The sequence below is a fragment of the Pteropus medius genome, unplaced genomic scaffold (genome assembly GCF_902729225.1).
Source record: "Pteropus medius unplaced genomic scaffold, Ma_sr-lr_union100, whole genome shotgun sequence".
Taxonomy (NCBI): Eukaryota; Metazoa; Chordata; class Mammalia; order Chiroptera; family Pteropodidae; genus Pteropus; species Pteropus medius.
Genome location: NW_024351729.1, coordinates 25,236,130 through 25,256,744, shown reverse-complemented (window position 1 = coordinate 25,256,744; position 20,615 = coordinate 25,236,130).

Here is a 20,615-nt window from a genome sequence, read left to right as displayed (position 1 = left end):
TTGCCTTCTGCTCGGCCTGGTGGCAGAACCTATATTTTACCTTTCCAAATGCTGCTCGCAATACTCACTTCGTTATGCCAACCTTTCCTCATGCCCAAGTCAAGTCGAAAATAGCTATTGAAAAAAATCATTCACTCCCATTACACAAGAGAAACGCTAGCAGGGTGTGGGATTACACGACGGAAACTGATCTACATATCGCTTTCCCTTCTCGTCTGATCTCAGAACTTGCCACGTGTGGCTCATCTCTCTCTCTCAGATGCTTCTTTATGCTCCTCTCTTATTTCCGCGTGTCTCTGAGATCTGTTGCTCTCCTCATATTGAAAGTCTCTGTAGCTCATTATGTCCCGATTTTTTTGTATCAAATCCATCTCAAGGGAATGGAGACCTGACTTCGTCAGTCCTAACCCCGGTCAGGGTCCTTCCTTTCATCCCCTGGGACAGGCAGCCCTAAGGACTTCGAGTGCTCGACATTCAACTGGGCTTCGACGTGATTGTGTACGGCAGGGTTCCCCTTTGTCTCTAGAGTTATACAATTTAATTTGTCAAGTTAAAAGTAAAAACTGAAAACCGAAACTGAAAATTATTAAATAATAGATGTATTAATGTCAGCTGCGGACTCCTTCCTTGGCAGCAATTTTTCCTAGGAATATTTCACATCTGCGATGGAAACAAACATATTGTCTTAGGGTTTTAATTAGCCCTTTTGGAAATGTATTTTTACATACACATGGATATTCGGGGAACATCCTATGTTGGAAGGGATCTTTGTTAGCGTTGGCATACGGAATCATTATAATGGACAAGGTCACTCACTCGTGGCTGTGAGTTTCGAAAGAGTCCTAAATGTGGGAGGGGATGGATCAATCAATGCACTTTGTGTGGACATGCCATGGAAGAATCACTCCTCAAACTACGTAATCACCACCACATGGAACCGATGGAAGCAGAATCAAGATCCCTGTATGAAGGACATGTATTTTGGGGCCGAAGACTTGAGCCTTACCGTTCTGAGTAAATGCTTTTTGAGGTTTAATCAGTTATGGATAAGGAGAGCTGGTGTCCAACACTGAGGGGCAGAGCAAGTGACAAGAATACTATTTACACAAAGAGATCTGCAGGGCCAGCCTTAGCCCTAGACAAGCACTCACAGATCTGGAGTTAGTGTTAGATGAGGTATGAGAGAAAAGGAAGAAACGGAGTAGGCTCTGGTTTCTTGCCAAATGCCAGGGATCTAACCTAGTTCTTTATTTTTTTCTTTTTCTTTTCTTTTCTTTTTTTTAAATAGATTTACTCTTCGATATTGTTGACCATTGTAACCCAGGTGCCTATTGCCATGTCTGACTCATAATAGGTACTCAATATCTGCCTTTTGAATAAAAGAATAAATAAATGAATGAAGAGTGACTCTATTATACTCTCTGTCCCACATGATCTTCTGAAGAAGGAGCTCAACCTCAAGGATGTGTGAATGGGAGTGAACAAGGGTGATAATTGTGATAATACTTGGAGTACAGGGGACCCCTGTATTATCACATTTGGCTGATGGTCTTGAGATTGGATTGGTAGAAAGCCTTAGGGAAGGAGCAGGAGGCAGGGGCCTAACAGGTCACTTGAAAGCCATATTTCTGGTGTTTCAGATTGATACAGATGGCACAAAAATCATGATTTTTGGGATTTAGCACTGGGGGGATTTGAACAGAAAAGAGAAATAGCCCCTTGGTTAATTGCGTAGAGCACCGGTTCTCAGTCCAGGCTATTTAGTAATCGGAGGAGTTAGAAAACGAAAACCAAACACTAAATCTGGGTTCACCCAGATCACCGGACTTAGAATCCATAGAGATGGATGCAGAGAGGGATGAGGAAGCAAGAACTCAGGGAGAAGTCTTTGGCTACACTTGACCGGAAAACTGATGGAAGTAGTGGCTAGGGTCACTCACCACGGCAGAGGTGAGAGGAGGAAGCCACCTTGGAATGTGGAGACACTTTAGACTTACCTTGCCCCAAACCTCACCAGCAGCTCTAGACCCGGAGGGACTGATGTGGAGAGGGCCGGTGGTTCTGTGTGAGCGTGAGTGTAAAAGTATGGTTTGGCTGGCATCGTGCTACGAGCCCATCATGCCCCCAGCTGTAGGTCTACGAAGCCCCTCCACACGGAAATCAGTAGTGCTGGGGCTTTTCCTCAAGGGGCACATTGGCATCTTGTTCCCCGGGCTCTTGCAATCCTGTGCCATTCAGGAGAGTTTTAATCATGGAGTTGAAAACATCACTGCCCTTTGACCCTGCTCATCTGTTTCGCCTCCCACCCCACGAAACTGAGCATTTATAAAGCTCTGGAGACTTGAAAATAATCTCCACAAATGCCAGCTCTTTTCACTATTTTTCATGTGAGGGAGATAGGCAGTGTTTTTAAATTATTATTATTATTATTTCCTGAGTAATTAATTTGCTTGATACTTACCAAGCTCCATGCTGGGTGGTGGGTTTACAATGCGAATCAGGCAGTCTGTGCTGTCAAAAGACCGCAGCTCTGAATGAGCTGGATCAATAAACAAAGGGTTGGAACACCAAGTAATATGTAAGGAAAAGTTAGTATGGGAAGCCAAGGAGAGAGGTTATGACTCCACCCTGCATCGGAACACTTCTCAGAAAAAGTGACCCTGGAGCTGAATCTCTAGGGATAGATAGAAAGTTACTAGGCAAATGCAGTAGCAAGGGGCATGTCAGCTCCATTTCTATATAAGACCAGCTCTGGGGGTGCCAGCAGCCAGGGAGGTCAGACAGGGGCTGAGGTTCCCCAATCCTCCAGTAAGGCAGGTCCTCAGCCAGAGCCTTCTAGGGAACTCCATTTATAGGGTTCAGAAGATCTGAGATTAGGCAAACTGGGACAATTCCCTCTTCCTTAAAAATGGATTGAGAGACTTTCGACGTCAGGGGCCCAATAAGAAACTTATGGGAGAAGGAACATATATCTGCCACGATTATCATCTTTCTAAGGTATCCCCCCAAAAGCTTGGCAGGGCACGGTGCCAGCTCTTAGTGGCCCAGCTGCATATTTGTCGGTGGAGAACTCCTCGTTGGAGGTCTGGAAGCTGCAATGCCCTTCGTTACAAGCTGACTGGGATGAACTATTCTTATTAAGTATCCAAATGTGCGTAATTGGGTGCTTTTCTGAGGGTTGGCTGCAAGAGCTCTTTGCTCAGCTTTGATGGGCAAAAATGGGAAAAACTGCCTTTCTCCTTTTTCTTTTTTTAGGCTTCAAGTTTAAATTCTTTTGAGAGACAAATTGTATCTTTCCTCCTTCCCAAACACACTCGAGTGGGTCTTTTGGTCATATAAAGGGACAACAAATATCCTGGGATAGATAGTAAAGAACATATAGCTGTACTTACAGATGAGGAATTAGGTAGCTTTGCAGAAGGACGTCAAAGGCTTTCTTTGTAGATGGAGTTTTATGTTTGCATATTATATTAACGTAGAGGAGACCAATTTCTTCTTTCTGGGCTTGGAAGAATAGAGGCCTGATCAAGAGAAGGAAATTGTTCCCAGAAGCCCAGTGGCAGGTGGGAACATTAGGGTCCGGGCTGCTGTACTCTCAGGCAATCATGAGTTAAATCGGTCAGGGTCAACAGGAAGCAGATACTACACTTGAATTTGGAAATTTAGAGAAGGATTTTTAATAAAGAGACTATTTACAGAATTGGAAGTGTGTAGGGAAATGCCAAGGGACTGTGCAGAAATCCCAGGAGAGTTGTAGAGCTGCTGTGGAGCGAGGTGAGAGAGCTTACGGGAACCTGGCAAGAGAGAGCAGTTGGCTCTGAGGGTGGCTTCTGATGAAGGGACACAGACATGGAGAGGCAACCCGCAAGGGGAGGGAGGCAAGGGAAAACCATCCTGGCCTCACTTTGCTCTCTTCTCCCAACTCCTGCTGGGGCTCCCGCTGGCGGAACCCAGCGGGTCAGCATCCAGCAGGCACAGGAGCCACGCGTGTGCGTCCGTACCAGTCCCCTAGCCTAGAGAGACCAGGGGGGCGGCAGGGGGAGAGGGATCTGAGAGGGCCCACAGATTGTGCTGAGGTTTGAGTTTTCCGTTTTGCAGTCTCTTTCTGTTATTCCCAACCCTTTAGAAAAGTCAGGCCTTAGCTATCATCCTAAGGAATGAAGGGAAGGGTTCATGCACAAGTTGGGGAGAGGTGGCGGAACACCGTCAAACGCAGTTTGAGGAAGGCTGAGTGGGGAGGAAAAGAGGTATCATGTACAGCGGCCATCCGAAGTCAGATCACCAACTGGGATGGCAATGTGAGGCTTATGTAAGATGAAGTCGTTTCCCAAGAATCCCCAGACCTGTTTGGATGAGAGGAATCTGCTTGAAGCTTGGACTTCTTGGGGTTAAGCAGTGTGGGGGATGCACTCTAAGAAGCTGAGCATAAAAAAGAAAGTGAAAATGTTCTTTTATAGTTATATCAGGAGATCTGGAACACCAGACTTGCCCATATAAACAGTTTCATAACTGTTTAAAACTTGTCTATCTTCTCCATAGTTTAAATTTCTGGAAGATAAAGACAGTGACTCATTCATTCTTGTGTGCGCGAATTTAATTTAATCATTGTCAACCTGCTCGACACGGTGAACTGTTTCTGGAACACCCAAGGCGGACTGTCCAACAGGCGCTGATACGTAACTCTGAAGTTAGGAAGCGATATCTGGCTGGAGGTATCTGTGTGGATGTCACAGAGGGGTGAAGAAACAAGGCATTATCTGTTTTAGTAATATGGGAGAGATTTCACTAGGTTCATGGGCCGAGAAGAATAGGCTGATCATATGGGAGACTGTCGTGGGTTGAATTGTGTTCCCCAAAAAGATATGTTCAAGGCCTAATTCCTGGTACCTGTGAACATGAGCTTATTCGGAAATAGGGTCTTCACAGATGGGGAACTAAGATGCAAGTTAAGATGAGGTCATATTGGAGCAGGGTAGGCCCTTAGTCCATCATGGCTGGTGTCCTTATGAAAAGAGGAGACAGACAGACACACGTGATGACGAGTCAAGGACCGCCAAGGATTGCCAGCAACCACCCAACGACCGAACGCCAGGAGAAGGCCTGGGACAGAGTCTGTCTCAGCGCCTCGGCCCTCCCAAGAGGAAACAATCCTGCTCACCCCTTGATTTTGGACTTCCAGCCTCCGAAGTTGTAAGACAAAGTTCTGTGATAAGCCATCCATTTTGTGGCACTTCGTAATGGCAGCCCCGGGAAACTAGAAGAGAGATGCTGAAGATGAGGAAGAAACGAGGACGAGGATGGAAGCAAACAGGCGCTTTGCGAGTAGGAAGGGAATGAGCAAACTGCGGTGCACCTTTACAGAGACTGGCTCCATCCAGGACCAAAAGCGTATTTTTAAAACATATTTTTCTCCTTAAATAAGGGCCGAGTTCCGACACACACACACAAAGCATATTTTTCTCCTTAAATAAGGGACGTAGGGAAGAACACACACACGTCCGCAGGTGGAAGAGAGGCCGCACAGTTGTGGGGAGTCCACCGCCGCTGCCCGCTTTTTCTGCAGCTGAGAGCAGCAGGGGCGCGGCGGGCATTTGAACCGGCCACAGGGGAGCAGTGAGGGCGGTGCTGGAGGACACGGAGCAGAAGTGGAGTGTCCTGGGCGCCCCGGGCCAGGATGGAGCGTTTTTCCTCATTGGTGCTCAGGCGTGTGGACTGAGCGGGTTGGAGACAGAACCGACTTTTAATGGGGGAATTTGCAGCCCCGCCAGCTAGGAGCGAATGGAGGAAACGCCATTGGAGAGGCCTGGGCGGGGGCATCGTAAGGGTCTGTATGTACGTGTGCGGTTGCTAGACTAGGGTCTTAAGCAGGGAGAAACACAACCTAACATAGATTGCTGGGAAGATCCTCGTGGGAGAGCTGCTTTTCGGTGCTTGGGACGGTAATCGAGACGGAAAAGGAGAGGTGCCTTCAACTCTGCCCAGAGACGCCACAGATAAGTTGGAAAAGAGCCCCAAGCTGCTGGGCTTGAGAGGATTCCAAAGAATGGGGACATTCCTCTGAGACAACCCTCCTCCCTCTCCTTTGCACCTTCTAAGTCCTTAAAAATGACATATCATTCCGAAAATAGTATTCGGAAGGCTGTGTATCCTAATGCTATCGTCTTGGGGGACCGCAGACTTAGGTTTTAAATTCTGGATCAGCAATTTAAAACTATTGACTAGCGGTGTGACTTTGGATCAGTTTCTAATTTTTCTAAACCAATTTCAAATTCGATAAAGAAAGAAAAATGGTGATAATTTCTTTAGCGGACTCTATCGAAGGTTAAATGTTATCTTGCAATATGCCTGGCCAATGGTGAGCAATCAGTAAAAGTTAGCTATTAATATTATTATTTAATCATTATATGCAGATTATAAAATGTGTTCCCAGGATTTTAAACTTGCACATTAACCTACCCAAGTTACTAAAATTATGGAGAAATTAATTTTTAAAGTTTATTTTTAATTATAGTTGACATACATAGAGGGATTATTTTTAATGACCATGACTGGAGAAGTCACAAAATAGATCTTTCATGTGAATGAATGTAATATATCGAGAAATGTATTCACAGTTTCTTTTTCTTTTTCTTTTTTTTGCCGTATACGTGTGCAGTTTTACAATGACTCTCTCTTACTACTAACAGTTCCGAAAAATCAAGGGACCGAAGTTACAAACAGAAAAATAAGAAGCTGACTTCTGCCCCAGAGAATCTTTACTGATGGCTTATTTACCACTGCACCTTTTGTTATGAAAACAGGCATGTTTCTAAGACCCAAAGGAAGGACAGCAAAGGCCAGTCAGAGACAGTGGTCTCCAACCTCCAGTGCTGCGTTTCTGTATGGAGGACTATCTGAATGAGAGACTGATGCCTAACAGTGTGTGGTGGCACTGGTGGAATGATATTTGGGGACCTCAGCTAAATGGGTTTTATACAGTTCGAATCATTTATTTCATTAAAAAAAGTGTCGATTATGGCAACCCGTAGGTATCATGCCCTATGGCTGTAGAGATGAATTGGAACTCGTTGCTTTTTCTGATGATAAGCAGTTAAACTATGTGTTCTGACAGCTGGTAGCTGGACGATTTTTCAGACATCAAAAAAAGAATTGGCCGAGTTCCCACACACACACACAGCATCCTATAAAACCCCCTTGTCTAAGTGACTAATATCACACCACAGGAAATCAGCACTTGGGCGTAAATGTCTTCCAGTCCTTGGAAATCCAGTGGATATTATCCAGTCACTCAGTCTGTGTTATGAAATATGAAAATAGTTCAGGAAAGACACGTCCCACTTGACCTTTGCGGAATGATTGAATCAAGTTAGCTCGATACAAAAATATGAAAGTGGAATGCTGATAAAAGCAGAACTGCGACTTCTTTCTTTCAGATCCTCCTCTCTTTGGAAACGCTTCGCAGGCTTGATGAACCCTTTAATGTTTTTGTAATTGGTGGCATTTGTCCCTGTGGCCATGTTACCAGCCCCTGGAGTTGGGTTCCATCAGAGCAGAGATTCTGCATGACCAGGTTTTCATCCCCTTTCAGCGCTGGTCTTGATATCTTTATATAATTAGGCAACTATGTTTTGAATTGCTTTTACGTGTGTACACATTTCACCCTTTTTATTGCTATCTCGATGGATGTTTTATGGGATACATTTTCAGTTGGCGGCCTCCTCCACTTAGAGAGGTGCCAATGCTTGCTTCTGTATCCACTTAGGGCTCTATCGGTTCCATCTGCAGGTGTAACTGAATATGGTCCCTCACTTTCTGGGTGAAAGCTGGACCTCCTGGGTTTTCTAACTGAGGACTCTATTACCTCCACCACTTTATCCACTGTTATGTATTTATTTTATGGTGTGATTTTGCTGTAAAATGAAATATTTGGAGACTATGGAGAAGTTTAAAGAAACTTATTTGTGGCTTTATAACTGTCATTGGAATCGCAATCATCTGATTTCTTCTCAGAGGCCTTCCTGAACTTGTCACCCGGTCCCTCTTATGACGTCATGTGGCTTTATTTTCTTCAGAGCTCACATTATTATCTAATCTCTTCTTGCTCATTTATTTGTTTGTGTTAATTAATTGTGAGCATGGGGATCTTCTCTGTCTTATTTAATGGAACTTCCCTCCTGCCTATCATTGCCTGGAATGTATTTGTTCTTCAATAAATATTTGCTTAATTAATGAGTGAACTAATTTGTTATTTTAAAACACATTTTTTTCTTTAACATTTAAAAACACTGAAAAGTTTCAATGTAATTGCTAAGTTCTATTCGTCATTTCTTTTCTGTGACGTATCAGCCAGGATAGGCTGGGTGATGCTGCTGTAACAAACAACCTCAACTCTTAGTGGCTTAAGATAATGAAGGTTTATTTCTTGTTCTCTCTACATGTGCAGTGTGGGTTGGCAGGAGAGCTCTGCTCAACATAGTCACTCAGGGTCTCTGGCTGATGGAGGTTTCATTTCTGCACATGCTTCCAGTGTGGCTGGGATAGAAGGGTGAGTGGGGCATTGGCTCTTAAGACTTCTGGTCAGACATGACACATTTTATATCTGCTCACATTTTGTTGACCAAAGCAAGCCAGACCACCTAATCTCAAAAAGGATGGGGGACATACGTTCCCACTGTGTGCCAAGGAAGAGATCTGGAATTATTCTAACTCTAGAACTCATGATGGTTTAATAGAATACTTGATAAACAATGAAAAGTAATTTAATCTCTTACCCTAGACTCCCAGTCCTTCTCAATAGGGACAGCCACTATCAACAGGCTCTGGTATATTCTGCTCAAAATATGTAGACATATGTGGCAGGCATATGGATATATGTATATATCTTTTATTTGACATTCACATGAGAATATTCAATAAACACTATTTTGTCTTCTTTTTCTTGGTTATTGGATTGTTTTATTTCTACATAATATCTGTGGAAACCTTTCTGTATATATCATGTAGTTCTCCTGCATTAGTGATCATTGTCGAATATAATATAATTCACTTAACCACTCTCTTTTTGGCTGAGAAGTAAGCTGCTTCCAATCTCTTCTTTTGACAAGGATGCAACGGCACTCTGAGATGAAGCTGCTTGATATGATGTAGCAAGACCCAGCGTGGCTTGCCTTCAGAAAGATCTGCTTTGCAATCTGAAATCCCACTGATTAGCTGAATAGGCAGCTCATTAAACCTCATGAGTCTTGGCTTTTTTAGCTATGAAATAGAGATATTAACTCATCCCTCACAGGGTTTTCATAAGAAGTAAACAAGGTCATTTTCCTAATGGCTGTTTAATAAATACTTGTTGGGTGAGTGTTTCAAGTTATCAAGCTTGAATTTAAGGGCTTTTTCTTATTGAATCTTATTATTATTGTGGGTAACAGTAAGCACTCAAATATGTAGATAGCATGAAGATTCTTTCATTCCCCCCCACCCCATTCTCATGTATGAGTAGAGGCTTGGATACAAGTGCATAAAATGACACCATCATCGAGGTCCTTGAGCACATGCAAAAATAACCCTGGAGGGAGTGTTCATAACTGGGCCCTGCAGTCCTACTAATGTTATATACCATGATGAGTGATAAGCTGATATAAAGAAAGAGAACAAGGCTGCAAAGGTCAGTGAGGGCAGGTGTAGAAATAGATTGTGACCTGGGGATTTTCTCCATCAACTTTCTTTCCCTTCCAATGTCCTAACTAAAAATATGAACGACATTAACTATCCTACTGCAAAGGTAAATGAAAGGTAGGTTAGCAAAAGATCAATACTATTTGACAGTACATGCATTCATGGCATCTTCTCTCATTGTAATGGCCTGCATTTTTTTTTTTTTGCCAAGTATGCAGTTCTTGCTAAGTGTACATGTGGTGTCCTTCCATCCTGTTCTGTTCTGTTCTGTTCTGTTCTATTCCATTCCATTCCATTCCATTCCATTCCATTCCATTCCATTCCATTCCATTCCATTCCATTCCATTCCATTCCATTCCATTCCATTCCATTCTATTCTATTCTATTCTATTCTATTCTATTCTATTCTATTCTATTCTATTCTATTCTATCCTATTCTATCCTATCATATTCTATTTGGTTCTATCTTTTATCCTATCTTACCTTATTCTATCCTATTAATTTAATTCAATTTAATTTCATTTCATTCAAAAATTCTGGTCGTGACCCTTACTTTAATTTCATGGTGACGATCCACAGCTGGAAAAGTCAGGCCCTCAAAGTTTTCTCTGTGTTTTGCACTGTGCTAGCTAGCCTTCTACACAGTGATGTCATCAAAATTTATGTCTCCACCAGAATGACACACTTCACCTCTCATATTTTGTTAGCCAAAGCAAGTTACAAAGCCATTCTAACTTCATAAGGGGCCACTCGACTTTTCCAAATGGGTGTCTAAAAGGCAACTCAAACTTAACAAATCCTAAGAACTCTTTATTCCCGCTGTCACATTCTGATTCTACCATATCGGTCCTCAACCAGGTAAATAGCATCGCCACTAACCCAGTTGATCATGTCTCAAAATTGGGAGTCATTTTTAACTCTTCTGTTTCTCTCACGCGGCACATCCAAATGATCAGGATTTTCTAGTAGCTTGGCATTAAAAATATATTCTAAATCCAATCTATTATTACTCCTACTGCTAGCATCCTAGGTTAGCCATCACTTTCTCACCTGGACCAGCACCTCGATACTCCCCAGGCGGGATCTCTGCTCCCGCTCTTGCTGCCCCCCCATCTGTTACCCACACAGCAGGCTGAATCTCGGAACGCCTCTGCTTCCAATGACTTTTTCTCACACGTAGAATAAAAATTCAATTACTGTTTTTCAAATTGTGGTTTGTGATGTGTGCGTGTGTGCGTGTGTGTGGTTTGAGTGTGTCTACATGCAGGTAGGCATGTATTGGTTTCTGCAAAAGTGTTTTTCTTACTTTTATAGTAAGTTTTTGAAAACCCTCTTTTTATAATCTGGGCCCTGAGGGCCCTTCACAACTTCTTTTGTTCTAATCCTCCTGCTTGCTCGGCCCTAACCACACTGGTCTCCTTGCCACATCTAACACTTCGAGCACCTGCTACCCAAGAGCCCTCACGCCTGGGGTCTATCCTTCCTAAAAACTCACCCTCCAGTTATTCCGCGGCTTCGGTTTCCTTTACCTACTTGGAGACCCTCTCACCATTCCTTGTCATCTTCAGAGGCTTAAAGGTTTAAAAAGTTAGATTCTAGAACAAAAAAAACATTAAAAATGAATAGGGGACATAACATATATTTTTCTCCTATAACCCCTTTTAGACTCTCTCTCTCTCTATATATATCTAATGTATAGCATATATAATTGATTTTATATATATATAAAATTGATCTTATATTTCTTATAACCAAATCAGAGACAGGCATATAAATAAAAAGTATGCATGTGCACATAGTCTCCCAATAGTAACAATAGCCTTTAGCTTTTTCTTTATGTTCACATACAACCTATATTTGCATATGTGAAGTTGTTTTTGGTTTCATTTTGTTTTTAGCACATTATTCTGTGCTTTTTGTTGTTGTTGTTGATGAAACAGTTTGTATAGTGGACATCCTACTACGTAATACTACAGAGGGTGGATCTGTTATAATACATTACACCATTTCCTGTTGGATGGACGGATATTCAGATTTTCTTTTTCTGCTAGTAAATGTGCTGGGGGAAACTCTGTGTGTGTGTGTGTGTGTGTGTGTGCACGCGCGAATCCTTCCATGTTGGCATTTTTATGTCCATAGGATGGATTTCCAGAAGGAGGATTGTTGTAGTAAGCAGTTCTATTTTCAGTCAAATTTCCTCTGGCTCCAGTAACCCATCATCCTTCTTGCCTTAGGTTCAGCATGGCTCCCACCCCTGCCATCCCACCATAGTGCACACAAGATGCTGACAGCAGGAGGTAAAGAAGCTACTGTGGCTTCTGACCTAAATTGTTTCTAGTGACCTGCCTCAGAATCGTCAGTCCGCTCCTTTTGATCGCCGGCAAAAATTAATATAAAATTCATGCACTTTTCCAGGTTATATTCTGTGCTACCTGCCTTAATGAGGAATTTTACTAAAAACTAAAAGCACATGGGATTTAGGAAAATTTTTACACAGTTTATAAAAGAGGAGGGGAAAATGGGAGGTTGATAAATACTCTTCAAAATTCCATTAAATTTCCTTGCTGATATATCTCTCTCTACGTATGAGTGTTTGAGAAAGAATGTATCGAATGTATCTTCAGAGTAACGAAGTGCCATAAACAATTTTTACCACATACTTTGGCATTTAAATCTTTATTTTTATTAGACTTCATTTGGCATTAGTGTAATAAAACAACTTTTAATTTTTACCTTTCATTCTACCTTCTCTTTCATGATTTACTGTTTTTCTGCTTTGCGTTTAGAGCTTCTCAGTTATTTGATTTTATTGTTTTTCAAGCAATTAATAATTAGCAGTTAAAGAGACCTGTAGTTAAAAAAAACCCTAAATATCTGTAGTTTTAGATTAGCTGGAGTAACAGCAACCGCCACAACAACAACCACAAAAAGCCAAATCCATAGGAGATATGTAAACCAGAAAAAAATTGAAAAATTGCTATAAATTTACCAAGAATAAAGTAATCTAAATGGTTTGACACACATACATGTATTCAGTAATAAAGTACCTATTCCTTTTTAAGATTTTATTAAATATATATCACCCGAAACAGTTTCTATATTTTAAAGTGAATTTAAATGATGAATTCCCAATATCAAAAGGATATAATAAAAAAGCCAAAAGGTCACAATATACGAAGACCATTATTAAATGACTCCCCATGACTGTGTTGGCTACCTGATTTTACTGTATCAGAGACCTAAACTCAGAACCTAGGGCGCTGATCAAATAAAACCCGAGAAATGAAGGGGGATTTCTTGACTTCATTATTGTTGACTGCATTCTCTTAGCCTGAGGTTTTTTTTCCATGAGAAAATGAAGCATTCGATTCTAGAAAGCAGTGGGGGTGTTGCACAGAACATGCAACTACAGTGCTATCGCTTCTATTCTGATCTTGCTCAAGTTCATCAGGGAAAATTAACCTTGGCAGCTTATCCAGTGACTAAATCTTGATATTTTTCTGGCTTAATTCATAACATAACTGTAAGCTATTGCTCCGTGTTTATATTTCCCATCCATTTCTCACATTTCCAAAGCATGGTGATATGTGATCCGGGCAGTTTAGCTACCATAATTGGCATTTTTCTTGGGCTAAAAGGAAACAAATTCCTTATCCTCCATACTTTTTTAATTTCTGAAAAACAACAAGTAACATGGTTAATCCTCTTTTTGATCTTTTTTTTCCCCTTTTGAATTTTTCTTATATTCTTTCCCTCTTTTAATCTTTAACTCCCTTTTTAATCTTCTCGTTTTGCCCCACCCCTTTATTTGACTTCTCGTCATGTATTTCTTTAAAAGACCTGGTCCAGTCTATGGAAATGGGTCTTTAGAGTCTGTTCAAAGAGCCACTATCCACATTTAGAGGCCTCGCTAGTTCTTTAAAGAATTCTGTTGCAGTGTTTGCCAAGAAGTCCCAACAGACTGTCTTCCATTGTATTAACAGAACATAGACCTTGTGGACAACATAATGCTTAATGAAATTATTCCTTATGAAAGTTTTTAAAAAATTAGATTTTTCATCTTCTGTGTAAATGTGTAAGACCAAAGTTTATCTTAACAGCTCAAAATTGGTAATTGATTTAGCAATCCACTTAGCTTTTTCAATTAGAAGCATCCATACAGACCTCCTTTTCTTTAATTTCTGTTGGACAGCTTCGGTGAATGCCATGGTGACAGAAAGACAGGTAACTCTCTCTCGCAGGCACTGTTGAAGAATTAAGTTTTATTTTCTTATGCAATTTTGAAACTCACATGCCAGTGACATTGTTCGTGCATAAGGTGCGCTTTTAACAGTAGTCAAAAGTTTGGAACAAAAGGAATGAAAGTTAGGAAAGTTAAAAATAAAAACATATAGTCCATCTATATAACTTGAAAGGCTTATTTAAAATGAGTTGCCTATTTCTCTTATAAGTCACATTTTCAAAACACGCACATGAGATGTTTGGCTGCTGTTCTAATATTACACCTTTCTCTTTCATCTTTCTTTTTACTACAAACCCTTAATGACAAACGCAGGCAAGCCAGTGATACTGATATACGGTGAGCTTAGCATGTGAATTAGTCATCAGACAATCAGTTCAGGGGTCAGGCTTAGAGAAACAGCGCAAAGTTTGCAAAATGCAGGTCGGCAGAGGTGCTCCCCACTTCAAAGGGGGCGTGAGAACTCAGATCCCAGGCAGAAACAGCTGGGATTGTCGTTTGTCCAGAGATGGAAGGTTTGTGTGTGTTTGAGCATGTTTGTAGCTCAGATAGGATTTCACTACTTTGTAAAACAACAGTTTATTTTAGATGGCTGTGCTGGTAAAACACAATAGGAAGTTAGAGTCCACAGAAGCCTGGGTCACTAACATGAAGCAAGGGGCTCTGATCTAGGACAAACTACACCGAAAGGACATCTGAAATTTCTCCACGTGGTCGACTTGCCCAGGAAAGTTCACAATTTCTGAGACACTTATGAAAACATTTCATTTATGGGGGGAGTAAATTCAGAACATGATTTTGTTTGGGAACTGAAATGAAAATATTAAACTTGGAGTCTATTCTGAAAATTTGAGATTGTAGCTTTTTCTATCTCTTATTTTTTCAGGGGCAGATAAATGAAATGAGAGGTACGATTCAGATTATTATCTGAAAATAATATATACAAAATCGACGTGTCCTTTTCAACTTCAATTTATTTTTCCCGGGAAAAGAATGGGAAGTCAAGCTCGCATGTCACCCTAAGATTAAAACTCCTTTTAATTAAAGTTGCAATAAACGTTTACATTTGTATTCACTCTGCAAGTGCATTTGCATTTCGGTTTTAGAAATGTGTTTTCTTCTCAGGATACTTAGAATTTTAGGGCAAATCATCCGCAATCAAGTAGCTAGAATTCAACGAGCAGGGAAGCAGCTGCCTTACAGAGAAGGAAATAAAGAAGGAACCGAACGGGATAGGAGCTTGATCTGAAGTTGAAGTCCCCGCTTTTTCATTCTTGGGAAAGGCTGCAGTATGAATCACGAGAACTGGATTCTCGAACCTCTCAGCGTTTTTCAACTACTGGAAAGAAAACTGGAAAGCAAAGTAAAAAATGCTACAGAAGAGAAAAAAGTCCAAAATCCAAACCATATGACAATGACTATTTTTTCCTTTTTTTTTTTTGTCATGTTGTTTTGCTCTTTCCTGGCACTAACTGTCTTTTGGGGTTATAGTGGCTCCAAGAAGCCATTTCAAAGAAAGATCTTTACCGAGAGTTCAATGAGAGTAAGTGCTGAAAAAAGAATGTGGCCATCCATGGTGGAGAAGTATTACTTTGAAGATGAATGTATTCTTTGAACACTGAAACAAGGATACTGTGCTAAATACTTGTAGGGGCTCCTATCTCATGGGGTCGTAGACAACTTATTCGGCTCATTCCAGCTCGATAAGCCAAAATGATTGCCTAAGCTCCGACAATGACTGAAGCAAAAGAAAAAAGGACCGACTTCCTAAACACATTGATTTATTTATAAAAGAACTTTCAAGAAGCAACATAGCTTATAATGACTTTCTCTCCCTTTATAAGTTGGTATTCACATGCCACTCATTTATCATGAAGCATGAGTCATGAAATTTTTTTTGGATTGAATTCTTTTAAATTATGGGCAGAAAAAGAAGAAAAAACCATTCGAATCAAGATTTGAGAATAGTTCCAAGGAATTTGTCACTTATGATATTATCTGGCTCGAAAAGCCACGGGCTTTTACTTTCATTGGAAATTAACTCCGGGAGTATATGTGAGATCACCTTGCCTTATGAGCTAATACCACTGACTATAGAAGTATATCAATTCCCTCCTTGCTTCCCAACCCGATTGAGTTTGTATGCAATGGGAAAATTATTAGTACAACATCTGCAGAACATAATTACAGTGCTGTTTTATATCCTTTTACTGGAAAGCTAGGAGTTGAAAGCTGACATTTTTCTTTTCCATGACTTGAAAACATTCATAAATCTTCTAACACTAGTATTTTCCTGATTTTCATTGGTGGCCATTAATGGTCATTTATTTCCACATGTTATTCCCATGAATGTAAAAAGAAAAATGTTTACTTTTAATACTGATTAAGGCAAAGGCACAGTATATTTGACGTGTATTTATTTACAACATATCAGACTGTGTAACTCTTTTTGTCCATGACTTCTTTGATATTATAGGCTAATTTAGAAACCCTTGATGTTTGTTTTGATATCACAGTTTTCAGCAACACTCTTGAAAGGTTATAAGAATGATAACAACATCATCAATATTAACAAATGTTGTATTGGAAACATTATTAATAAATAAGGATGGCGTCCACTGTCTATGAAAGCATCACAATTATCGCGTTGTGGCTAACTTTTGCCACTGTGCTATAAATTCATTAATTGAGTGTCTACTATGTGACAGACACAACTCTAGAACCAGGGATATAGAGATGTGAAAATGAAAGTCCTTATTTCCATGGAGATTACATCCTAATGGAGGAGACAGACAATAAATAATTGCCAGGTCAAATTGTAATGGTAAGAATTAAAAGAAAGCAGAGTAAAAGAGGTTAGAGTTGGGGGCACTATTTTAGGTAGGGGATTAGGCCCTGTGTGTCTGAGCGGGTGGCATTTGAGCAGACTTGAATGAAAAAATGAGTTAGTAATGTGATGATCTGGGTCAAGAAGGTTCTAAGCAGAGGGATCAGAAAGTGTGAGGCAATGCGCAAGGAAGAACTTGGCACGTGGGAGGATAAATTCACCTCAGGAGGGGTGAGGAGGAGAAAATGGGGGACATGAGTCTGGGGGAGTTAGAAAGTTCCAGATCATGCAAAGTTGGTCACAGAAAGATCATTAGATTTTATTCTAAGCATAAAGGGAAAGCACTGGAGGGTTTTGATTTTTGTTTTTAAGTGATTGTTCTGGCTGTTGCATGAAGAATAGATTCTAGGGAGGCAAGAGTGAAGTCAGGGAGATCAATTAGGAAGCTATCGGAGTGGTCCAGGGGAGAAATAAAGTGTCTTGGACCCACAGCTGCTGGTACAACTGTGCAGATTGGGCACAGGCTAGAATTATCAGGCATAGTTCTGCTCCATCATTCCTCTGGATCAATTCTGTTCATGAAATTCAGTTTTGTTTAATCTTAGTGTGAACTCGAGCCATGCATAATCAAGATGTGAAATCATCCATATTAATGAGAAACATCATTTTAGATCATGAAATTGTTATTCATTCTTTTAGTGCAATAAGCTATACTGGGTTGGATCTTTGGCATAGCATAATTTAAATATTCATTTTTCAGGCGTAATGAACTCATTTAGGAGAAAAAGAAACATATTAGATGGATAAAATTGAGATAGGAAGTTATGAATAAATAGCCAAGTACTAATTTAAGGGAAACATTCTCAACAAATTTATTAAATCATTATCATTGCAGGAAAAAAAAAAATTCCCAAACTTCAGCAAGAACAGTTGTCTTAGTGAGACCAATTATATTTCTATCCTAGGATTTTCTTCTTCACTTATAAGCTTTAAAATCAAACACAAATACAAGAAGAACATAAACGAATGCACAGTGTAGACACCACCCCTCCCCCCAGCTGTGTTTCCTCTATAATTTCTTCCTAGATCTAATTCCCACTTGAGAACAACGGCAGGAACACCTTCCTGCGTGTGCTTCCTCTCCAGATGAACTGTTCTTTAACAAACTCCTAATGGAACAGATGACTTTGTAGGAACTCGTAGCGTTTTTCCTGATTTTGCGTTTAGTTGTCCTCTCTGTTGCTTCCTGGCTCGGACTGGGTTCCCTTAGACGCTGAGATCCTGAGGCAGAGATTCTTGAGCAACCAATTCATGGAGGCAGCGCGCTCAGGTGAAAGCTGAGAGGAAGTGTGAGTGGCGGAGGGAGGTGGACGCTGGGCAAAATGCGGCTTTAGCTGACGCCCAGACTCAGTCTGATCCTACATGAATCTCTGGAGCATGAATGACACCACAGGTTGTCCCACCTTGAGGAAGGGGGGCAACCCTTTTGTGCAAAGCTCTAATGACATGGCAATACATCTCCTCTAGCCGGGAATAGCTCTTGGCTAGAACTATTAGCCCTCATCAGACTGGGGGCTGGGAGCATCAGTTGAGTATGGGAGGTCTGGGTGGGGAGGGGGGCACATTCCCAATCTGGCTGTATGTGTCAAGTGTGTTCCTTCCCTAGACGTAGGTTTATCTGTATCTATAAATTCCACGTGCATATAACGCAGATGCAGGTATAGGCATACCTCTGCATTTATGTACATATGTATGCTTACAATGTGTATCTATCATGCATTCGTGTACTTGTACGCTTATAAATACACGATTTTTAATTTTGGTGCTTCCCCCCACTTCACTTTTGGTTTATTTAAACAAGTTTGGGGTATAGGCAGGTAGTCAGGTATAGGTTTGAAGATGGCGTGAGGCAGAGGTTTGGCTAGTCGGAATAGAGTCTCCTATTTTGTGATTTCTACTAGGAAGATGCTGTTATGAGAAGTGATACATGTATGACTGGGGTGGGGGTGTTCTGAGGAAGATTGAGGGGTTCCTTAAGAAAGTACAGACCTGGTGTCTGTGAGTATGGATGCAAAAAGAGCAGGAAGTGGCCATTTATATGCATAAGTCGCTTGTAAGTCAAATCTTCTCTAATAGGCAAAGGCTTGTTTTCGAAATTTGTGGTATCTTGTGTTTCGAGGCTTAAAATGAAAGATATTGGTCGGGCTGTGGTGTGGGATAAATGTGGAAGCAGCAGGAGCAACTGAGTGATGGAGTAATTAATGTCTCAAGGTCAATTTCATCTTTAAGATTTGTGGTTCTGTGGTTTCTCTTTGATTTTCTTCTTTCTGTAGTAAAGCTTGTTATAGAAGTGATGGAGTTATATGGACCCTTTCAATGAGAACTTCAGGTCAGTGAAAAGCACCATGGAAGATCTTCCGACAGTTTACATTGTTTAGTTCAAATGTATATTTACAATTTTTGTGGTGCGAAATTATAAATATTTGCTTTTTAAAAGGGACATTGTATAGATGCTTGCGACATCTTAAGCGCTCCAAAACTGTTTTAGTACTTGAATATATTAAATTATCTGTAACTTGCCATGTATGGAATCTCATGTTCCCTATCCAAATAGGTGAAAAGAAAAAAAAAACAAACAAACAAAAAAAACAGGCCAAAGTATTGCTTCTCTCATTTTTTACTTTTTAAGAATTGTCAAAACCTCTTTGTTTCCTTTCCCTGTGTGGACCCTGCAGGCAGAAGCGATGGTAATTTTAGAAATGGATAATATAGAACGAGACCAAATCCAGGAGGTCACAACCTCTGCCTTCTATAAGTGAAGAGTTTTCTATTTTGAGAGAGCAGTATTTGTGATGTCCCCTGATTATCTGCAGATCTGACAGCATGAGGTGTCACAATGGGCCTCTAACCTCATTTTCCTACCAGCTTTATTGAGACAAAACACAAGCAAGGTCCACTCAGTGCTGATATTCTCTTCCTGCAATTCTACATTCCAGTTTCTCTCATATTCTGACATGTTTTAGGATACTTTGTTAATGTATGTGTCATATATATACATATACATATATGTGTGTGTGTGTGTGTGTGTGTGTATAAAGTTTTGTTATGCCTTCTCAAGCAGCAGAAATAAACCCAGACACAGAACCCAGAGAATGATGCATAGTGTGTTATGGATTCTCTCAGCATATGGCCTGTGTATATGTATGTGTGTATATATACATCCATTTACTGAAGACTGCTGAAAATTTCTAGCTCATTTAGGTGGTGATTTTTTTTTTTTGCCATGTGATGCAGGTCCTGAGTTTTGAATTTCCAGAGAGACCCTTGTTTGAATCTCCATAAAGGGCATTGTCTCTGTAATTTCTTTTCCCTTCAGGCTTTAGGGCTCCAGAGTTTTAACTTTCTGACTATTGAGAAAGAGCTGTGTTCTCCTAATGGAGAATCAGCTCATGTTTAATAAACTTTTAATGTTTTGACGCTAGTTTGAAGCTAGTTTAATACTTTTACTCTTTGAAATGATAAGCTGTCATTGTTTAAGAAATGTCAACAGCCAAAAATGTCTTAATCTAGCATGAAACTGAGGTAGAATGTACATTTTTAAGGGATCTTGGAAAAAGGTGACATTTTAAACAAATAAGTGAAATAAATTATACTGTAGTTAGTTACCAGAACCTAGAAGTTAACTTTTAATCATATGATATGAGGTAACCTCTTCTCAAAGAATGGGTCCATTTAGGCAAGAAGATGACCCAGTTTCCCACGACCAGAAAACACTACACAATGTTTCGGATCACATGGCTTTATAAATATATTTTATGTCTAAGTGTGTGGGACTGGAATTGGGTAGGCCAACTCTTCTCGGTTTAAAACTACCAA